Source organism: Schistocerca americana, chromosome 4 (genome assembly GCF_021461395.2).
Source record: "Schistocerca americana isolate TAMUIC-IGC-003095 chromosome 4, iqSchAmer2.1, whole genome shotgun sequence".
Lineage (NCBI taxonomy): Eukaryota > Metazoa > Arthropoda > Insecta > Orthoptera > Acrididae > Schistocerca > Schistocerca americana.
Window position 1 is genome coordinate 81,589,533 of NC_060122.1, and position 20,413 is coordinate 81,609,945.

Below are 20,413 nucleotides of genomic sequence, written 5' to 3' on the forward strand. Positions count from 1 at the left end.
TGGATAGGCTATTTACGGTGTGTTTCAATTTTACTACTCTCGCTGTATATTATTTTTAATGTGTGGTTGTAACCTACTCTATGCAAGTGCCTCATCTGCTATTATTCGTCTTCTGGTGTTAAACATTGTATCATATGCGACACAGTACATTTTTCGGTACGTGTGTCTGCTCTGAATAATTTAGGGAAGGTTAAAATTTTACGCTTTTGTCTTGTTACTATTAGCGCCTCTAAATGGAGACTTTTGATCACCGCCTAATATTGCATCAGAAATATTTTTTCTACCTTGTAGGAAAAGACCTTCACTACACGACTCAATGTTAAGTAGTTTTACAGTACTAGCTGATTATAAGTTTATATCCCACCCATTGCAGCTGAACATTATACACTATAGCATTTTATCTGTTTTATATGTATGTCCTCAAATGAATGTATTTTTTCCCATAAGGTTATTTTAGCCTAGTAGGATTTTAGATCATATGAAGTAAACCTTTACACACCTTTCACAAACTTGCACAAAATTGCACTTGATCAGTAGTACAGCATGTTATTTGCTTTTTAGCAGCTATTGCCAAATGTAACATTGGGGTATTATTAGAAGCTGTCCTCTTTCACAGTCTTATTACTAGCGTATTCACATGAACATATATAATGTAAACTGGCTAATCACAATTCAGTGAACGAATAGGGTAGTAATGCTATGTCTGCTGCATCTATCTAGGAGCCTGAAAATGGTCAATTATATCACCGAATCATACTCCAATAGAATGAAACAACACAAGCTCCTGGTGGTGTTATTGTTGCCACACAAACGTCATAAGCTGTTGCGTAGCAGCAATAGTCTCTAAGCTGTAGAGAGACGATGTCTTGAGAAGAGTTACTATGTTGTGGTTGTGAGGCTAAGGGATTGTAAACCTTCTCAGTTGTTGTTATTTTTTACGGTGAAATGTTAGCACAGTGTGTTGTCAGTATGCCGAGTGCGGGTTTTGCCACAGTAAAAGTATGTAACTGCGTCATTGACATTTCTAAATAAAACCTGCCGATCAAGATACACGCCACATAACTTCACCTGAGAGGTAGTATGTAAGGAATTTATAAGGAACAAACGCTTAGGTTAGTATCTGATTGGGAGGAATCTTACACGAGGTACATATCTCAGAATTGTACGGTACACACCGAAAGTAAGGACTGAACTAAATTGTGTGTGGGTCGGAATGCAGTGGCGATTGCGGATCATGGAGAGTGAGCAACAAGTACTCTAGATCAGATTTGACCTTTAACATTCGAGTTGTCTACACATCGGGTAAAGGCATGACCTCATACGTCACCACTCTCATAAATCACGCTCCTATCCTCACCCACGCCCGTATTCACGCCGCAACCGTCCCTCATCTTGCCACCACCCCTATGTCCCTCTTTCCTGCTGTATGTGTGCAATGGAAATTATTGACAGTGATTCCTAATACTATTAATATTTGTGGCCATTCTACCTCAGTCGCTATTCCGACAACGTTTATCATGTTGGCAAGGGGAAATGTTGTTGGAATATAATCTCAAGCAGGCCTAAAATTAAAAGGAATGAAAAGCCATGTTGGACAATCCACATTATTAGTTATATTTTTCTAGTGTAGAACATGACGCACTACTATATCAGCGTCTATAATGCTGTTTGGTGAAGTGAATTGTTGTGTACATAGTTCCGCATAGTCAGCGCATACACAACTTTCCCACTAGAGCGCGGCCCGCTAAGCACAACAGCGCAGGCGCAGCACTCGTCCGTGTCCGCACTACGAGATGGCGCTGTCTTAGAGACGGACCAATTTCAGCTTCCGCCGATCCGCGTATTAATATGTAACGCAGCCAATGAGATTGCTGCTAACGTAGAACCTTTTCTCCTCGTGGATCACACTCGCATAGTGATACCTGAACGTGTGAGGTACTATAACGAGTGTACAGACCTCCGATTAACCAGTCTGCATTTGTCTGTACCAGTCTGCATCAGTCTACATTAGTCTGCATTAGTCTGCATTTGTCCGTACCAGTCTATTGTCAGGTTTTAGTCTGCGCCTAATAAGATTATCATATCCCTGTACATAGCCATGAAGAGAAATGTATAGACACTTTGTCAAGTATCAGAGATATGTGAGAATAAGATTAACGTACCAAGACCAAAGGAACTTCTGCTTGTCAATTGTAAATAGCATCCAGAATCAAGTTAAGTAAGGTTTATGATTGTTATTATTTTAATAAATGTGTGTGAAAATTAATCAAGTTCTGTCTAAAGTTCGTCATCGTCAATCTGCTACTCTAAGCGTGCAAGTGGCATTTCTATCGTCTGACCTAACGGCAGAAGATAAACACGCCACGATAAGACCAAGAGACATATTGCTGTCACTCACCTACTTCGTTAGAGCGATAAGTCAAATAATCTGATTGTGTGTGTACCGAAGGTCTTACAGTACGCACACCACATGAACCATTGCAGAAAACTTCTGAAATATTATTGTGATCTTAGCAGCTAATATGGTGCTTGGAGAAGTGAAACATTAGTGGTAAGCTTCTGAAAGTGTCAGTTGATGATAGTTCGTTTATTGTACCCACCGTTACCTAAAAATTTTGCGATAGCAGTTAATGCAGCTACATTGCGGACAACTCTGCCATCAAACTGCAGTATGTTTTATTTCGAATATAGTGACATAACTGCAAAAAATTCTAGTGTATAAGAAGTAGAAATACTGTTTGTACTTTTGGTTGAGTGAGAATCGCAGTTGCAGCTGTATAGTTATCTCATTTGAAAAGCACGATCGGTTTTGCAAAGTTACATCATTAGGTGAAGTCAATTACTACACGATAGTGGGGTGCAACTGGTGTTAAACTTTTTTCCGATCCTTAGAATTTCACTCAGTTCTAAAAGTCATGGCGCAGCCCACTGTAAACTAATGCGAAAGGGCCACCAGTGCCGCACGTGGTAGCAGCGCTATCAGGGGCATGTTGTCACGGTCCGCGCGGCTCCCCCCGTCGGAGGTTCGAGTCCTCCCTTGGGCGTGGTTGTTTGTGTCGTCCTTAGCGTAAGTTATCTTAAGTAGTGTGTAGGTTTAGGGACCGATGACCACAGCAGCTTGGCCCTACAAGACCTTACCACAAATTTCCAAGGGGAGCCAGTAGCCGGAACGATCTTCCAGTGGATCCGACTACTGGAGTACAAGGCAGTGCCTAGGCTGACTGCAGACCGTTCTAGGAATCGCGGGGAAAGTTTAATACCAATTGTACTCGAGTATCATGTTGTAGTTGGCTTCGCCAGATGATGTAACTAACGTCACAAAATCGGTCGCGTGTTTTATACAAAGTAAACATACAACTGCGGCAGTGTTTTTCACTTAACATGAGGATTTTAAATAGTGGATGTTAGTTAAATAAATTTCTTGGTTTCAAAATTTGATATATTTTGATATATGACGCTCACATTGGCACAAGAGTAAATTTCAAAAACTGCTATAAGGCTCCACACTTTACGGTTCCACACTTCATGCCTTCAGAAATAACTTGTGCGTAGATAAAAATACTTATTACAAACAGTTACTGTCACTGCTGTGGGGTATCGTTTACTCCTCAAAGATGAGAGGACAGTTTATAACGTCAGTGACACCTCAGAAGTGGAGGACTAACGCGTTTGCCGAGTGTGAACATTGGTTCGCATTTGCGGTACGGCAATACACTGAATTTTCTAGTAAGTTCTGCAGTGACACTTCCCTTTACAAATGCAAAATAAAGATCATGAAATGCATCACAGGTGCCGCAAAATCTTCAGTAAATCTTTCAAAGTCATCCCATTCTTTACACACAATTATTATCCTAAAGTTGTATTGTATCATATTCCACTGCCTGTCGAACTTACCCAAACGCAAGTACAGTTCCAGACCGGTCTATTCACTGCATACTTTCGATGCATACTGGTACCACGCACACAAGAAAGCGTAGTTCGTGTATAATTTAACGCCATTCTAGCCTCCTTGGAGTCTTAATATACCATTATACAGCATAGCGTACCAATACCCACCTTTTCTCTGGTATAGTATATGGCAGAGTTCACGAGATCCCACGCCATATCGTTATGCCAAACTCCTGTCTCTGATGCACGATTATGCGCAAGGAGAAGAATTTTACTTACATATTGTCTACAGGCTTGAAGTCGGCCAACAATCCGAGCATTGTAATACTATTTTAGATAATTTGGAGACTATATTGCTGCTGATTTTCTTTTCTCTCTTATATTTATTTGTTCTGTTCATAAAATAACGAAATAACAGTACTTGGTATGCTCTGTACAAAAGCAAATGAATTTCAACGTATCCCAATAACGTCATCAAAAGAATATTCCTTTAATAAACCAGAGTATCCCAATTTGTCCCAAACTGGCACGCTAAGACGCAAATGCGACTCTCCTTTAGACTAGCGGCAGGAAGAATACATTTGCTCATCCTACGTGTTTGTTGTGCCCATGCTTAAAAGTTATAGCAACACCGGCTGCGACCACGTTGACTGGAAGCAGAAATATCTGTTCAATGAGAATTGTTTGCACCTCTGCACCTATGATTTAGGCCTACAACATTGTTACGAATAATATCCAGATGCGCTGACTGCGACTCGCACATTATAAATCAAGAGCAGTGGAAATTATGTGTGCTGCTCTCCTCTTCAGTTGCTCTTGTAGTTCTTTTTGTTTTTCTGCGTTAAGCGAACTGCAAACCTATAAACTCATTCACCGGATGCAATTCGCTTTTTGAGCCTCACCGGATTCTATTTACATTGTGAGTAAATAACATTCATTTCAATATTATATGCCTGAAAACAGTTATGCGAATGTATGCTTTCCTTATCACCAGCTGCATCACATAATACACAAATGAATAGGCGACATAACAGATATTACAAAAGGCGAACATATACAAATAAATTTCACAATCTTTAAATAACATAAACTTTCACATCAGAAACCAAAATCATGCAAAGAAATCTTTTGCGATGACCGAAAAATAGTACTGAAACGGAACGATGAAAATTAATCAAGGAAATTGTTGCAGTTTGGTTTTTATTTCAGCTTCTGATAAAATGAAAGATGGAGCAGTTGCAATGAGAACGTGACACCAGGAACAAAGAGTTCTGACTACTAACATCTCGATTATGTGATTCTTAATCTAAACTATCATTCATTCAACAGAAAGCAAACGCGCGGAAAGTGTCATCTACTCTTAATGCTTGCAGTATAACAATTGGTGATGCTTTCTCAACAAAAGTCAAAAGCGCCTGATGAATAATTTTGTCTGTTCTCATACAACAACAAGAATAGAGTACCCTAGGTCATCCATGGACATTGTAGCACCTAGAAGTGGCCACATTTTGGTCATAGTTTCTTTCTTGTTTGTTTCACACAGTCGACGCCTCCTAGCTATTACAACATTCACATGAAATTTATCGAAATGTAATTGTCAAAACATAGATGAAGATGAAATCAGATAAGATACTGTGTGAAGAATTAGACAGAGTACTAAAGGACCTAAGTCGAAACAAGACCCTGGGAGTAGACAACATTCCATTAGAACTACTGATAACCTTGGGCGAGAAAGCCATGACAAAATTCTCTATTTGATGAGCAAGATGCATAAGACAGGCAAATTAGCGTCAGATTTCAAGGAGAAAATAATAATTACAATCACAAAGAAGACAGGTACTGACAAGTGTAAAATTTGCCGAACTGTCAGTTCAATAAGTTACGGTTGTCAAATACTAACGCGAATTCTTTACAGACGAATGGAAACACTGGAGGAATTCGACGTCGGAGAAAATCAGTTTACATTCCGTAGAAACGTTGGAACACGCGAAGCAATACTGACCCTCCGACTTATTAGAATATACGTAAAGGAAAGGTAGAACTTCGTCTCTAGCATTTGTAGACTTAGAGAAAGATATTGATAATGTTGACTGGTATACTCTATTTCAAATTATGAAGTTGACAGGGATAAAATACAGGGAGCGAAGGGCTATTTACAGTTTTACAGAAAGCAGATCGTAGTTATAGGAGTCGAGATGCATGAAAGAAAAATTTTGAGTAGGAATTCAAATCCATGGAGGAGAAATAAAAACTTTCACGATTGCGGACGACATTCCAATTCTCTCAGAGACGTCAAAGGACCTGGAAGAGCAGCTGAACGGAATGAACAGTATCTTGGAAGGAGGTATAAAATGAACATCAACAAAAGTAAAACGAGGATAATGGAATGTAGTCGGAATAAATCAGGTGATGCTGAGGGAATCAAATTAGGAAATGAGCCACATAAGGTAGTAGATGAGTTTTTCTTTTTGGGGAGCACACTAACAGATGATGGTCGAAGTGGGAAGGATATAAAATGTAGACTAGCTATGGCAAGGAAAGCGTTTCTGAACAAAAGAAATTTGGTAACATCGAGTATAGATTTAAGTGTCAGGAAGTGTTACCTAAAAGTATTTGTATGGAGTGCAGCCGTGTATGGATGTGAATCATGGACGATAACTATTTTAGACAAGAAGAGAATAGAAGATTTCGAAATGTGGTGCTACAGAAGAATGCTGAAGATTAGGTGGGTAGATCACGTATTTAATGAGGAGATAGTGAATGGAATCGAGGAAAAGAGGAATTTGCGACACATTTTAACTAAAAGAAGGGATCAGTTGGTAGGACACATTCTGAGGCATCAAGGGATCACCAATTTAGTACTGGATGGAAGCGTGGAGGGTAGAAATCGTAGGGGGAGACCAAGAGATGAATACACTAAACGGATTCAGAAGGATGTGGGTAACAGTAGTTATTAGGAGATGAAGAGGCTTTCACAGGAAGTGTAACACGGAGAGCTGCATCAAACCAGTCTCTGGACTGAAGACCACAAAAACAACAAGAACAACAACAATTGATAAAACAGACTGCCATGTTAAACATTACGGTGCTTGTGGGTGAACCTGACTCGGTGCTCATAGATATTCGTCTTAGAGATATCGTCTTAGAGATTATTGGAAAGGCTTAGCGAAACTTTTAGATAAAGGCAGTTGTCGTGACATGAGGTTGTCTTCTGATACAACAGCTCATTCGGTCATACTTAACAAAGATGTTGAGGATGGCATAATTGGGGCACAATTGATGGACAAATACACTTGGAGATTAGACACCTCACTCTCTACATCACCGTCGAATTACTCGAATAAAAGTGAACATTGCTATGGTAACGACTTTATATAAAATGGGGTTGATGAAATAAATTAAACATTTCGAGATCAGACCAAAATCATAACTTCAGCAAATATTGAAGTTTTGAAATCGTCTCTACACAGGTAAATAATGCCAAACACTGTTGACTGAATACCTCTTCCAGTCAATTTCAACATTTAGTTTGACTCGAGGTCGTGGTTGGAAGCGTCCGCTACCCAACACTATCGTCATCACATTCCTGGTGCAATGTAGCATGCGATCTCACTAAGTGACGCCATTAAACAACTACTGGCTTATCGTCAGCTGCTACACTTGTGTGGACTGTATGGTTGCAGAGATTCTTGTGCTCTTTTATTTTTTAATTTTTATGTTACTCACAAACTGTAACACCACATAAGCTTTTCACGCAAATTAAGGCCATACAGTCATGGTCCTTTCCAAATATACTTCTGACGAAAAAGAGATTCCGCGGGCTGGAGTGCCAAGTCTTTGTTAATCATGCGTTTCCTGTTTCTGTGGAGATATTTCTGTAGCAACTGTCATCCGCTAACAAATGTTTCTTTATATCTAACAGTGAAAATACTATTCTCATAAATTAAACTTTAAAAATTTTCTTAATATAACGCAATATTTTTTTCTTTAATTTTCATCTTCTATTGCACTCACTTCCAGGTTGAATTTCCAGAAACACTGAAACACGTATTTATTTTCTAACAGAGAAGTCAAATACCAATTGTCATAGATGTAGCAATTAAGCTCCTTCAGAAGCTCTTTCGTAATTACTTCTTTTCAAATCAGGCTTTCACCCACTATTTTACCCCCTTGGTAGTTGAATTTATAAGAATGCTGAAAGACGCATTGTTTTTTATTTTGTTACTGAGACACCAAATACCAGTTTTCGTAGCTCTAGCTTCAAAATTCCGTTAATAGTAACACTACTTTCAAAAAGCCTTTAATCCCCTATTTCATCTCTGAAGGAGCGGAAATTTGGACAATCCCTTCTTAAACGGTGCCTACACTGCAAGATCCACACCCTGTTCGAACTTCAAGTTTCTATCCTTAGCGATTTGGGTTGGGCGATGACGACTCAGTAAAGCTGTCTGACTCTATTCCATCCCCCTAGGGGTTGAATTTGTAATGACACTGTCATGCGTTATTTTCTTTCTAACAGGGAAGTCAAATACAAATTTCCAAAGATTTAGATTCAAACATTCCTGCATAACCTAATATTTTCTTTAAAACTTCCATCGGCCGTTTCACCCTCACAGGGATTGCATTTCCAAAAAGAGCGAAACAAGTATTTTTTACTGAGAAGCCATATTAAAATTTTCGTAGGTTTAGCTTTAAAATGCTTTCACAATGAAATGTCTACATAAAAAAATCTCACCCCCTATTTCACTCCTAAAGAGTTCAGTTTTCAAACACACTCAAATACGTATTTTTTTCATGTAACCAAGAATCAAATACCGATGTTCATAGATGTAGCTTTAATAATACTTTAATAGTTCTTCAGTAATGACACATTTTCGAGAGAATCTTTCACCTACTATTTTACCCCCAAACGGTTAGGTATCCAAAACTGCTGAAACATATTTCTTTATTTTTGATCGTGAAGTCAAATACCAATTTTCGTAGGCCTAGCTTCAAAACAGGCTTAATACTTTATTAATTTCATCATTTCTACTTGTGATTTCTGTTTGTTGTGCAATGAGAACAGATAGACCTGTAATGGGCGAAGTAATTCTTCAACTGCCAGTTTATGTATATGTCGTAGGGTGGACAGGATGACAGAACAGCGTACTATTTGCGGAATTGCCTTCAATGAAAGTGTCGATGTTCCGATATTATCGACAACCAGGCCTTCGTATAAGTAGGATAGCTTTGCTTATCCCATGAAGCAATAATGTACAGAAACGAGGCAATTTTACGTAAGGTCGTAGAATTTTCATCCAAAAACTGATAATAGTTTTCTTTGTTTCAGTTGGCCGACAGCTATTTCTCTCCTCTTAATGATAGGGTACTCTTACCAGAGATGTAACAAATTCTGTTTGATACGTACTTATAACAAAATCAGGGTTTACTTCAGAAATTATAGAGGAGCTTTGATGTTGAGACAGTCTAGTTGTTCCCAATAACTCCTCAAACGAGCGCTTGTCTTCGGTGCTGATGTATTTTGTGACATGACAATGCCGAATTATGTTTCCCCCTGAAATAATCGCACCAGCTGTCTTAGGCTTTGTATTCAAAACTTTCCGACAGCAATGAGGCTGCTTTTAGCCATTACTCACTGCCGAACTGCCCTTGTGCTAACCACATGTCTGTTATTTGTAGCCTTTGTAAATCTATCGTACACCATGGAGTCGATCGTTATGTATTTGTCTCAAGTCGATCCTCCGCTCCACCGGGATATCTCTTTTATACTTGGGGTCTTGCACGCTCGTACGTTGCCGAGTAGGGATTAGCACATTCCCGAAAACCGTTATCAGCAATTTTTGTCCGCAAGAGGTCGGTGGAAAATCAAGTCTTCGAACCCAAAAGGTGTAAACCAGTTCTTGGATTGACATAAAAACGTGTATCCAACTGTCACAAATCCTGCGACCCTCAGAAAAGATAAGAAACGATACCTGTCATTCGGTAAAGCTTTGTAAACTTAGGTTAAATTTGTGCCTCTACTGTACTTTACTGACTCCTGCGAAGAGTAAAGCTAACACTCCTTATATAACTGTGGCAAAAGGTCCTTCAAAAGTTAGCAGTGGTATTCTGAATTTTTATGCTGTGAATGTTTTTATGACATACTAACTATTATCCATGGCGGCACTTGCATATCAGTAGTTACGATTGGTGGTGGTGATTCACTAACCTACAATATATGCAGTAACGTCGGGTGCCCTCACGTATCTGCCTGTTCGGTAAGAATTGTTGGTGGTCTGCTCTCCACTCCCCACTCCCGCACCCCCCCCCCCTTTCGCGCCACCACCCCTAATCGCCCCAACCGCCAGTTGTCCCAACGCACGATGCATCAGCATGCGCAACGTTGCTGCCAAGTAGTGCGCAGAGAGGGGCTTAGGCAGTAGTGTACATCGATGCATCATTCTACTGAAGTAGCTGTACACTGCACAAAGTGTACATTAACCATCAACCAGTTTAGATGTATGGAGTAAACTCACTGACGAGTGAATTAGCATTGCATTCATTACTCTAAAATAATTCGTTGCACACCTCAACCAATAGAAGCAATTCCACATGTCCGACACAGATCGTAAGTAAGCGCATAAATACCATTTTCAAACAGTACATTTTTCCCTAGTTCGCGTAATATTCTTCTAACGTTGTAGCACAAATTTTCTAAAGCAGCCTATGTTCTATCTCAGGGCTGAAGCAATCTCCATGCCATGTTTCATCGAAAACTGTCCAACGTGTTGGACATGAAAACGTAACAGACAGAGCTACTTTCGCATTTACAATAACACTATGGATAGAAATTTCATTTATGAATTTTTTTTCTACATAATCCCATTTCCGTGAAATAGAGCTTGTACGGAGCCCCAAGTTATACGCAAGTTACCTTTGAAAACCTTATGAAAGAGACTAGCGTCTTCAAACAGACGGGTACAGCAGTTTACTTAAATCGCGATACTTTTGCTTTTGTGATCCGATTTTGATGAAAAAAAGCTTACACAGCGTCCAAGCTCTTCTCAAGCCACATGTGAAAACCGCACTAATATTCATCTAGTAATTTTGGAAAATAGCGTATTCAATCAGACAGATAAAATGGGTTGAGACAAAAATATAAATCATGACGACTTTTTTCCTCGCTATCCGATTTTGATTAAATAAAAACTGTATTGCGCTCCAAGCTATACTCAAGTGATCTGCGAAACCTCGTGAAAATTTGTCTTGTAGTTTTAGAGATTAGTGTGTTTAAACGAAAAAGGACAGAGACAAGGAAATGTTAGGAAATATATAAATCACAACTTTTTTAAATTCGTTATAAGCTCAGAAGATTGAACATGAAGTGCCAACACATGTACAGGTAGGTATAGAAAAAGTGATGAGTCTGGGCTTGCAAAAAATGCGTACTCTCCAGTTTTTATTTACAGTAATGCAAATTGAGAAGTATTCAAAATATATATGTATTGTTTGCGTACTTCTTACAATAATTGAGAAGTCTTTCGCACTCTATCATCATTTTAGAAGGAGACTTCTAACATCATTATTTAGACCTGATATTTAATGGCTTTTCATGTTGAATGTCTAGGTATGCAAAGAGTCCCCATATTTTTAAATACAGACGAGTGTAATTTTGGTTTTTGAATGACAACGAATGTTGCCTTATACGTTGAATGCACAACTACCAACCTCACAATTGCATAAAAATATCTGTACTATACCATTTTAAATAAAAAAATTTAAGTTCTATAGGTAATACATGCTTTCGGCAGATCACCACCAACGTACTGCTGCTATTCAAACTTCAGCCCGTATGTGCAGGGAATGAACACAATAAAGAACAACAATAAAGAAATAATATGAGCCTACATGCGTAACTTAAACGTGAAGAGGAAACATGCAACAGACGGCTAGTTGTGTTTTGTAACGTAAGCAGATGAGATATATTGCTCCCAAATCACATATCGCTGAGGGTGCAATTCATATAATGCATCTGACAAGCGAGCTGCGTGACAGACACTCAGAACCGCACGAAAATGTGCATAGAATACGAGTATAAACCGCTCGCCTACAATATGAGCAATTTCCATGCAAAATGCTGCGTCTTATTACGAGAGACATTTGAAAAGTTCCAATTCGACGTCTAAGAGCGGAACTTCAGGAAAACAATGAACAAAATATCGGTATAATAGAACAAAAAACAGTAAGAACATTACGCTCAAAATGTTGTCATTGTAGACAGCAAAACATTTCGAAACTCTTCATGCATACTTTTTTAGACAAAGTAAGTGACAAAGAGCGTTAATTGTGTAAGACTACAGTATCAAAGACAAGTGGTAAAGTTAGACGATCGTCAATTCATTATCATATTTCACCCTGTGCTATAGATTCAACGTTTATTCAGAAGTATAATCCTATGATACAACATACTTGGCAAAAGGCGCATTCTGACGTTGACATACCAGTATTATGGTCAGTGATGTTTGACACTGGACGGTTCAATGCCGAATTGATGATGAATGTGAAAAAGGGGCTTTAGTCAAATGTACACATCGCTGTGTCCTACCCCGCCGTGAAACCCCACACCCACATTCTGAAAAGTGAATAGCTGTGCAAGACTATCAGATTATAAGAAAAAAATTTGTTGTTCAGTTAAGGAAAGGAAATACAGCATTACATCATGACATTCAGATATGTGTGTACTATATATTATCTGCAATTACACCCACTTATCTGTAGTTTTGTTGTGACGAGCGAAGGTAAGCTAGTAAGCTATTGCATGTGCAGTAACGTGAGCTGCCCCCACGAGAATGTCAGCCTGCGTAAGCACAGCTTGTCAACTGCGCCGCCCCCAACCCCCTTCAACCGTAACTTCATCAATGCACAATGACTAGTCATGCACAGTGTTGCTGTTGACTAATACGTTCTGAGGGCATCCACCTACACATCATGCTATCAAGAGAGCTATAAATTATACTACTTGTATATTGAGCAATATGGTTAATAACTTTTAGCATGTTTTATGTTTATTCACATAAATAATTCTTCACTAATGATATAGACAGCATTATATCAAAGAAGATTTGATACCATTGATGACAACTGTGATGCCTACCTTTATTGAGCAATAATCTTTATTATGATGCAACATGTTCTCTATCTACCTAGATCATTAAATCCACAAAGATCAAACGTAGTTAATTCATACATGTAAATTCACCACCCCCCACCCAACATGTAAATGTAGTGTTCCTCTACATTTTCCTGACAAATTAAAAGTTTTAGTATTCTGAATTTAGTGGTGAAATAAAATTGAAGATAAAACATAAGAAAGGCACAGAAAGACCAAAATTCAAAAAATTAACAACAAACATGTTTTAGTCAGTAAATAAAATTAAGTTATTAATCTTAATTAATAATGACCATAGCTAAAAATCGATCTGTACGAACATAGTGTCATGGTAAACACAATGTAAATATCAATTATACTTATTTCTCATATCTTTGAATAATTGTTTAGGAGTGACTTAGTTACCGATTGTTGTAACATTAGTTATTATCATAGATGGCACTAGAATTACGATAATAAATTTTTTTTAGAATATCAGTGTTATATGAGCCAATTATAGTTCGCACTTTATGACAAATTCAATTGTTTACGTAAGTGAGACTATGTACATATATAATGATTACAGTAAACAGATGTCAGAATTGAGTATTAAAACTAAAATATGTGTACTGATTAAGTATATTCTAGATTTACAAGCAAGGAATTTTTGTAAATAAGTATGTATAAAAATGAGTAATTGTTATGGTACTGTGTCCTTTTTTTTTTTTTTTTTTTTTTTTTTTTTTTTTTTTTTTTTTTTTTTGTCATCAGTCTATTGACTGGTTCGATGTGGCCCGCCACGAATTCCTTTCCTGTGCTAACCTCTTCATCTCAGAGTAGCACTTGCAACCTACGTCCTCAATTATTTGCTTGACGTATTCCAATCTCTGTCTTCCTCTACAGTTCTTGCCCTATACAGCTCCTTCTAGTACCATGGAAGTCATTCCCTCATGTCTTAGCAGATGTCCTATCATCCTGTCCCTTCTCCTTATCAGTGTTTTCCACATATTCCTTTCCACTCCGATTCTGCGTAGAACCTCCTCATTCCTTACCTTATCAGTCCACCTAATTTTCAACATTCGTCTATAGCACCACATCTCAAATGCTTCGATTCTCTTCTGTTCCGGTTTTCCCACAGTCCATGTTACACTACCATACAATGCTGTACTCCAGACGTACATCCTCAGAAATATCTTCCTCAAATTAAGGCCGATATTTGATATTAGTAGACTTCTCTTGGCCAGAAATGCCTTTTTTGCCATAGCGAGTCTGCTTTTGATGTCCTCCTTGCTCCGTCCGTCATTGGTTATTTTACTGTCTAGGTAGCAGAATTCCTTAACTTAATTGACTTCGTGACCATCAATCCTGATGTTAAGTTTCTCGCTGTTCTCATTTCTACTACTTCTCATTACCTTCGTCTTTCCCCGATTTACTCTCAACCCATACTGTGTACTCATTAGACTGTTCATTCCGTTCAGCAGATCATTTAATTCTTCTTCACTTTCATTCAGGATACCAATGTCATCAGCGAATCGTATCATTGATATCCTTTCACCTTGTATTTTAATTCCACTCCTGAACCTTTCTTTTATTTCCATCATTGCTTCCTCGATGTACAGATTGAAGAGTATGGGCGAAATGCTACAGCCTTGGCTTACGCCCTTCTTAGTACGAGCACTTCGTTCTTGATCGTCCACTCTTATTATTCCCTCTTGGTTGTTGTACATATTGTATAGTACTCGTCTCTCCCTATAGCTTAACCCAACTTTTTTCGGAATCTCGAACAGCTTGTACCATTTTATATTGCCGAACGCTTTTTCCAGGTCGACAAATCCTATGAAAGTGTGTTGATTTTTCCTTAGCCTTTCTTCCATTATTTGCCGTAACGTCAGAATTGCCTCTATGGTCCCTTTACTTTTCCTAAAGCCAAACTGATCGTCACCTTGCGCATTCTAAATTTTCTTTTCCATTCTTCTGTATATTATTCTTGTAAGCAGCTTCGATTCATGAGCTGTTAAGCTGATTGTGCGATAATTCTCGCACTTGTCAGCTCTTGCCGTCTTCGGAATTGTGTGGATGATGCTTTTCCGAAAGTCAGATGGTAAGTCGCCAGACTCATATATTGTACACAACAACGTGAATAGTCGTTTTGTTGCCACTTCCCCCAATGATTTTAGAAATTCTGATGGGATGTTATCTATCCCTTCTGCCTTATATGATCGTAAGTCCTCCAAAGCTCTTTTAAATTCCGATTCTAATACTGGATCCCCTATTTCTTCTAAATCGACACTTGTTTCTTCTTCTATCACATCAGTCAAATCTTAACCCTCATAGAGGCTTTCAATGTACTCTTCCCACCTATCTGCTCTCTCCTCTGCATTTGACAGTGGAATTCCCGGTGCACTCTTAATGTTACCACCGTTGCATTTAATGTCACCATAGGTTGTTTTGACTTTCCTGTATGCTGAGTCTGTCGTTCCGACAATCTTATCTTTTTCGATGTCTTCACATTTTTCCTGCAGCCATTTCGTCTTAGCTTCCCTGCACTTCCTATTTATTTCATTCCTCAGCGACTTGTATTTCTGTATTCCTGATTTTTCCGGAACTTGTTTGTACCTCCTCCTTTCATCAATCAACTGAAGTATTTCTTCTGTTACCCATGGTTTCTTCGCAGCTACCTTCTTTGTACGTATGTTTTCATTTCCCAACTTCTGTGATGGCCCTTTTTAGAGATGTCAATTCCTCTTTAACTGTACTGCTTACTGCGATATTCCTTATTGCTGTATCTATAGCGTTAGAGAACTTCAAACATATCTCGTCATTCCTTAGTACTTCCGTATCCCACTTCTTTGCGTATTTATTCTTCCTGACTAATGTCTTGAACTTCAGCCTACTCTTCATCACTACTATATTGTGATCTGAGTCTATATCTGCTCCTGGGTACGCCTTACAATCCAGTATCTGATTTCGGAATCTCTGTCTGACCATGATGTAATCTAATTCAAATCTTCCCGTATCTCCCGGCCTTTTTCAAGTATACCTCCTCCTCTTGTGATTCTTGAACAGGGCATTTGCTACTACTAGCTGAAACTTGTTACAGAACTCAATAAGTCTTTCTCCTCTTTCATTCCATGTCCCAAGCCCATATTCTCCTGCAACCTTTTCTTCTACTCCTTCCCCTGCAACTGCATTCCAGTCACCCATGACTATTAGATTTTCGTCCCCCTTTACATACTGCATTACCTTTTCAATATCCTCATATACTTTCTCTATCTGTTCATCTTCAGCTTGCGACGTCGGCATGTATACCTGAACTATCGTTGTCGGTGTTGGTCTGCTGTTGATTCTGATTAGAACAACCCGGTCACTGAACTGTTCACAGTAACAAACCCTCTGCCCTACCTTCCTATTCATAACGAATCCTACACCTGGTATACCATTTTCTGCTGCTGTTGTTATTACCCTAAACTCATCCGACCAGAAATCCTTGTCTTCCTTCCACTCCACTTCACTGCCCCCTACTATATCTAGATTGAGCCTTTACATTTCCCTTTTCAGATTTTCTAGTTTCCCTACTACGTTCAAGCTTCTGACATTCTACGCCCCGACTCGTAGAACGTCATCCTTTCGTTGATTATTCAATCTTTTTCTCATGGTAACCTCCCCCTTGGCAGTCCCCTCCCGGAGATCCGAATGGGGGACTATTCCGGAATCTTTTGGCAATGGAGAGATCATCATGACACTTTTTCAATTACAGGCCACATGTCCTGCGGATACACGTTACTTGTCTTTAATGCAGTGGTTTCCATTGCCTTCTGCATCCTCATGTCGTTGATAATTGCTGATTCTTCCGCCTTTAGGGGCAATTTCCCACCCTAGGGATCGAACACGGGACCGAAGACGTTTTGATTATGCATCAAAGACGCTACATCTAGACCACGGGTTACGCTATAATTCTGTCCTAGGAATGTTCATATTATTGCCAATAATAGCACGTTATTCTAGTAGATGTAGGCGGACATTACTCTGGGACTGTAACGAAATGAAAGAAATAAACTCATTGTCACACAGTGAACAATCCGCTCATTCATTAATATTGGAAACTTTGGTCATACCTTGACATGAGAGTCTTTCGACTTATATCTTAACTAAAATATAATCATTTTGAACGTTACGAGAAACAGATAATTATTGAACTTCACAGAACTGGTGTTAACTGCCTCATTAGGTACTCTGCTTTTAATCCCCTATCTACATGTTTAAGCTGCACGCGCTGTTACACAAGCTGTAGACACATGTGGCTGACATCGTCGCCTCTGGGGGCTCACAATCACATTAAACCGTCGTTAACGTTTTAGAGGGTATTCGGTTTTTTTAACACTGTTCTGTACGTTGGGTTATAATTCACACGTAGCTATGCAGTAGCTCAAAGTAAGCGGCTGTGGGATCTATCCAACAGGAACTGAAGATCACTTTGTAATAACTGTAGCGGAAAAATTCTCCAACGTCACTGCGTCATCACACATCACAGCGTGTTGACAGACGCAGCCACTCGGTCGTCCAGTGACGTCAGTTTCTCATAGTTCTGCGCGTCATCCCAGTACCTTTCCACTGGACGGCTGGCCAACATGAAAGCATAGAAATTATTTTTACACCAGCGTTCGCAACAAAACACTGTTGTGCTGCGCACGCTTTGACAAGCATTTCTGTCCCCCTGCACGTAAAAAACACACGCGCTACATGCGCCACTCGGATTGTAGAGTCTTGCAAAAGTATACTCCACGTAGAAATGTTAATTCAACATTTCAGTAACCACGAGTCCTCATTAGAAAACTATTAGAGTTGCATAAACAGTCACTTCAATTACCTACTATTCTCTGTTAGCTAAAATTCATTGTAATTTAAAATATCACCTTTTCTATGACTGAAACACTTAAACAGCCAGTAGCACTATATGGTCTCTCATCCTATAGGATTTTCGGTTCTTTTCTCGTACGATTTCAATCCGTTGCGGTTCTACCCCTTTTTGCACATCTTCTTTTCATGTGTACTTTCAAATAATAACTTTCCAGCGTCTGCACAGTGAAAAGTATAGTTATACATTCATACATTCCAATTATATCACCTTGTAATGGAATTGATAGATTAAAACTTTGTAACCTCGTTAAAACAATTTCAGAGAGGTCAATGTTATTTCCTATAGGATCAAAAAGTTATTTTTTCTTAAATTGTTTGCTGAAGTCGGTCACGTACATACGTCAGTTAAGCTGAAGTTGATGATAACAATTCCAAAGTATCCTACACTAACGTATCTTCATACAATTCAAACACAGTAAGAAGCTTATCACATGCCACAGTTTTCACGAAGTTTTGAGCAATTCCACCTTACGTTTATTCACTTTAAATGATTCTAAAATCACTTAAGCATATCCAGTCCCGTGTCATACCTCAGTTTCAGCACAATCACTGCATGACATAATTACGTAGTCACTAATCACTTCCAGTGTCTCAATACTTCCTGCATTAGTCACGGTGCTTTCTTGATCTCATTCGGAAACCTGCGTTTTCATGTCTTGAATATCAAGTTTGATTCCATTATGTTTCTTATAAGCTTGTCTTCGGAATTCATCATTCTCCTGACTAACTGGATTAGTAAGAGCTATTCGCACATTATGAACTTCATTACACAAATTTTTGTCAGCAAGCCCTCATTTTCTTTTGAAAATTTTTGCTTTCCTGGCGACATTTTGGAATTTTTTAACTAATATCCTTATTACACTCTTTAGTTTCCGGACACGAATTTTCAAGTTCTCAAATATTTGTAACAGGAAATCGTTGGTAGCAATACCTATTCCAGCTTCCTGACTATCTAGTTGTTTCGAACTATGCAGTACCGTAATTGGATTAAAAATGCCATGATCTTCTGTTACACAAATCTTCGTGTTGTTAAGCCCAAGATCTTGTTCTGTATTAAATGAATATTCAACTTGTCCTTCATCACTAACAATATTGCTACACTATTGTCTGTGTCAGCCGTTGTAATAATGTTCGCAATAATCACCGTCCATTACAGTTGATGACTGCACTGGTATTTCATAAAGGGACTTTTAATTTAAGATAAGGAGTGATCTGTAAAAAATCGATGTGAAGGAAGATAACTTCCCAACAAGCATCGCAGACAATTTTTTTTAACTATGACTGGTTATGGTGAACGGAGTTACCATTATCTGATCTGTGAATAGTGTACGTAAAGTGTAAGGCATATCTGAGTATGACGCACAGAGTACACTGTCATAAGTGTAATAAACAAAGCGGATTATTATTACAAATGCCACAGTAAAAGTTAATACAAGTGCCCAGACAGAGTTCTAAATGAACTCCATATCTTACTTAGCTGGATAGTTACATAAGATGCACTGACATGTCAAAGTTAAAACTACTATTTGCAATATATGTTTCGCCAAACGTATCCATTCCAGATTGCAAATCACGGAGTACATCGCTAATACAAGACCATCGCTGAACTGACACGTGGCGGAAGGTACTAGAGAGCAAGTTGCCATTTAGTGCCACTACAGTTCACTCGTGTATTTATGCCTTGTGACCACAGTTTCATTAGAATAATCTGTGTATACACACACACACACACACACACATATATATATATATATATATATATATATATATATATATATATATATATCATTCTACGAAAATTGTGGTTATTGGTACACAGTTATAAAATTATTTTACGGTAGAAGCAAATATATTTTCTAGACTCAAACGAGGAAGTCATTACCAACCGCAAATATAGATATGTAATTTTAATATGACTGTTCTAATTGGTATACAGCTATAAAGCTGTTGTAGCAGGTTGTCGGTAAAATATTTTCTGCACCAGCAGCAGAATACATAACCATACAGAGGTAAGACAGTAGGCATAAAAAATACGTGACTTTAAGATTACAGACTAATTCAATCGAAAATATAAATAGCAATTTAATTAAAACAAGGGTAACAGGTATATAATTAAGAAACTTTCTGTGGCAGGTAAAAGTTGAAATATTTTCTAGATACAGAAAGAGCATATCAAAACATGTAGAAGTAAACTGCTTAGTCGAAAGAACCAGCATGTCGTTAACACTGCAACTTAAGCCGTCATTCAACATCCTGTTTATATACAACGTCTGATGCAAGACAAAATAATCGCACGGTAATATTTATTCACTATATGCTTGCAGCGCAGAAACCTAGTAAGAATTAGATTACACAGTACAGAGCGTCGTATGTAGCTCATTATGTAGGTGACGAAGGAGTCTTCCGTCATTAAGGAAATTCATCATTATTTTCTATGGTACATTCTTGCAGTGGTGAACGCATTACACGAGGTTATCCACA

At 38.5% G+C, this 20,413-nt stretch overlaps 1 protein-coding gene across 1 annotated transcript in view; it reads right to left on the bottom strand.

Moving 5' to 3' along the window:
* Positions 1-20,413, bottom strand: part of LOC124613274 (zwei Ig domain protein zig-8-like) — a 433,383-nt gene that overhangs the window by 112,145 nt on the left and 300,825 nt on the right. The window lies entirely within an intron of this gene.